The sequence below is a fragment of the Drosophila ficusphila genome, unplaced genomic scaffold (genome assembly GCF_018152265.1).
Source record: "Drosophila ficusphila isolate 14025-0441.05 unplaced genomic scaffold, ASM1815226v1 contig_470, whole genome shotgun sequence".
Lineage (NCBI taxonomy): Eukaryota > Metazoa > Arthropoda > Insecta > Diptera > Drosophilidae > Drosophila > Drosophila ficusphila.
This window is the reverse complement of record NW_025064389.1, coordinates 1,779,245-1,783,073: the sequence shown is the minus strand read 5'-3', so window position 1 is coordinate 1,783,073 and position 3,829 is coordinate 1,779,245. Positions and strand designations below refer to the sequence as shown.

General features: G+C 39.5%; 1 pseudogene; it reads left to right on the top strand.

Annotated features, from left to right (window-relative positions):
* The first annotated feature begins 908 nt into the window (after positions 1-908).
* On the top strand, positions 909-2,053 carry LOC108095552 (annotated as a pseudogene).
* The last annotated feature ends 1,776 nt before the right edge of the window (positions 2,054-3,829 follow it).

The following is a 3,829-nucleotide window of genomic DNA, read 5'->3' as shown; positions in this document are numbered from 1 at the left end:
TGGGATATGAATCCAACAGGGGCACGCCGACGTTCTCTGGATTAACCAGGAATGGTCGTAGCCACGCTTGAGGGATCACTAACTACTGGTAGGGATTGGGATGTAAATCCAACAGGGGCACGCCGACTTTCTCTGTGTTGACCAGGAATTGTCGTAGCCACGCCTGAGGGATCACTTACTACTGGTAGGGATCGGAGAGGTTAGGGTTAGGGTTAGTTTCTATGAAGTCTACGAAATTAAATACGCACTGGGATTAAATGATCACAATATATAACTTCACTTTATTTAATACTTGTCCTGCCTTGTTTCCCTGCTGCTGCACCGATGACTGTTTGTTAAGCCGCGGTGGCTGTATCGTGTGTATGATGTATGTTTACCATCTCGATCCTCTGACCAGGCTGTCACTCTCTCGAATATCGAGTATCTATCACTATCGATAGGGACCCGTCAACGTGGCGGTTTTGACAGCGTCGCGATCTGGAAAGGTCTTGCGATCTGGCAACGTGTCAACCGTCAGTGCGTTGATCGATAGTGCCGAAAATGGCAACGTTAGTCAGGGCGCGAAATAAATGGCAACGTTGTTGTATGTAATGGCTTAACAGCTGTGCTTAAAACTACAATAACAAATAATTCAAGGCGCTTCCCTTACATGACTAATGAAATAACAATAGGGATATAAAAAGATAAACAAAAGAAAAGGAAATATGTGCGCCTCGTTGAATGAGGCGTCACAGAATATACAGGCAGGCTCCGGTTTTCACTTTTTTTTCTCGTTTTCGTTTTAGGTGCTCCGGTTTTCACAAACTTTTTGTCATCGTTTCATTATCGGAACGGTTCATTTTTTCACCGTTTTTCACTGTTCAAACTGCTAAATTGTTTTTTTTGGTCAAAAGTAAACAACGCCAAAAATGCCTTTTATATTTTCAATTGCCTGTTTTGAAGCCAGAAGAAAACAGAAATTGATTGATTTAAGAAAATCGAGACATCTTAGATCCAACACATGTGTTTTTAATATGTCTGACGATCGGTAAGTCTCATTCACAGATATTTAAAATACCTCTAGTAACTTAAAATTTTACAGGTTTGTTAAATCATTTAGGATTGACAAAAATACTTTCAAAACCATTTAAGAGATAGTCAAGCCACATTTAAAAGTAACCACACTGTCACACTCAATGCAATTGGCTGCTGTGTTGCGATACCTTGCTACTGGCTGCTACCAGTTTTCAGTGGCCAAGGACCATCATATAAACATTGGGCGACGCACATTCGGAAAGATTCTGCACATATTTATTCCGTTGATGGACAGGCTTCTATGTAAGGATGCTATTTCCCTCCAGATGTCCAGGCAACAAATGCAGAAATCTTTCGAATACTTCTTCAGAAAGTATCAACTTCCAAAAATAGTCGCCTATGTGGATGGAACTCACATAAAAATTCAGAAGCCTGTAAACAATTCCTCTGTTTTCTTTAATACAGCATGAACGCCATGGTGGTAAGTATATCGACCAAATCTGTTAATTGAAGTTATGTAAAAACCTTTTTATTTCCTTAGGTTTGCAACTATAATATGGAGATCATCGCCATTGATGCCACTCACCCTGGGTCCTGCCATGATTCTTTTATTTGGAACCACTCCGACATCAGGGAATATTTTTCCAGGACTATAAACGGGCATTTTGTTTTAGTGGATTCCGGATACGCCCTAGAGAGTTTCGTTTTAACTCCCTACAGGAGCGCAGAGATTGGGACGCATCAGCATACTTTTAATTTAAGACATACAGGAGCCAGGAATATTATCGAACTGACAATTGGGGTGCTTAAAAGCCGTTTCCGTTGCCTGCAACGATGCTTAAATTACGAGCCGGTTTTTTGTTGCCATATTGTCAATGTATGCTGTGCCTTGCACAACATTTGTAGAAGACGAAATGTGTCAATTACTGAGGACTTTTATTTTGACGATACAGAAAAGACTTCAGACGAAAATGAACCAGAGGAAAATAATGCCGGACAATCAGTACGCGACGAAATTGCTCTGTCTCTTCCAGTATAAACTTAATACTGATTGTTCCTCTGCTGCAAACTTCTGAATAAAATTTAAAAAAAAAACCCTGCAAGTTTATATAAATAAAACATCTTTACATTTACTTATTCTATTTATTCTCCTAGTTTTTTTATTATCTCATTGAATTCTGAGAGGAGCTCTCTCTTCAACTCCATGTCCTCCCGTTGCAGAGCCTCCATTCTCTGAAAGTGCTTGGACATGGAGTTGCTCATCTGCGACAGAACTTCGAGCTGTGCTGCGCAAAGGGTTTGGAGATCATGTTCAGGGCCTCGCCGACGCTTTCGGCTTGGCTCCTCGGCTGCCGGGTCCTTATCTGGGGTTTCTTCCTCCTCCCCTTCTAAATCAGGGTTCACGGTGGGCGAAACTCCATGTGATGGCCCAGCCACTCCCTCCACCATTTCGTACAGGCCGCAGATCTTGGCCACCTCCTCCTCCACGTCCGTTATAACCTGCTGCGAGTAAGGACCACCGCCAGTGGCCCTGGCCTCAGCCTTGTTTTTGGCTATCTTCTTTCGGATGTTGGACTTCCAGTCGCACCAAACCTGGAATATTTTTCTTTGATATATTAGCTTTCTTTTATATAGTAATTAATAGTCATACCTTCTTCCATCCTGCAACGTCTTTAATGGGAGGCCCAATTGCGTTCAACGCGCCAGCAAGATCTGCCCACTTCGCCTCTGCAGCCACTCGATCTCCTTTGACAAAGCCTCGGGCCAGATCTGGCTTGTCTTTCATGAAATCCAGAATAATTTCGTCCTGGAGCGACGACTTATGCTTCCCCCTAAAAACAATAGCTTTGCATTTAGTTTTAAATACACAAATTAAGTTGTCTTACATACTTACATTTTCAAAATTTCAAATAAGCTGTTCCCAGAATAAGGGGCTGGCACCTTTTTTGCAGCTTTCATTCCACTATTCTCAACAACTTTTTTACTGCACTTTTGCCATTTAAGAAACTAAATTAATCATATTTATTTATAAAAAGCTTATTTTACTTTTCTTTACAAATATTTTAGCTTCGTTTTCATTTTATAAGTATTTTTAAGTGGTTGTTTCGTTCCACTACAAGTACGACAGCATTGATGATAACTTTGGGCAATAGATTTATCGGCCCCTCAGCAAAACGAAAGTTGTTGTTGCCGACGGCAAATATTTTATGTATGAAATCAAGATGGGTTCAGAAAATAATTATTTAAAAAATAAATACGAATTAGATTGACCTACTGATGATGTGAAATTAACATCAATAGACCAACTATTTTTTTCCTTTTGCAATTAAGAACCGATTTAATGTAGAAAAAGGCATTTACTTTTCATTTCGACAAGAAAAACTTGCCCGTTTTTGAAAACGAAAAAGTCTTGTGAAAGTGAAAACGGGAGCACCAATTCTCGTTTTCAAAAACGAAAACGAGAGAATCTTGTGAAAGTGAAAACCGGAGCCTGCCTGATAGAGTTTCTAACGACTGTTGAATTACGATTTAAATTTGATCAAAATCGGACGACTATATCATTTAGCGGTCATATGAACCATAGTCGAAAATATGAAAAATCCTTTCTTATTTTTTATTTGACATTTTTTGTCATCTTCCTGAGGACCGTGGTCAATGTGTGCTGTGCATTTACGCGACTAGGAATAGAATTGTTACCAACATTGAGAACAAAGACAAAAAATATCATTTTTAATTTTGTTAATGTTTATTGCAAAACGTTTATTCGAGTTAAAAATTCCTTTACATCATAACACGAATAGATTTACAAAGCTTA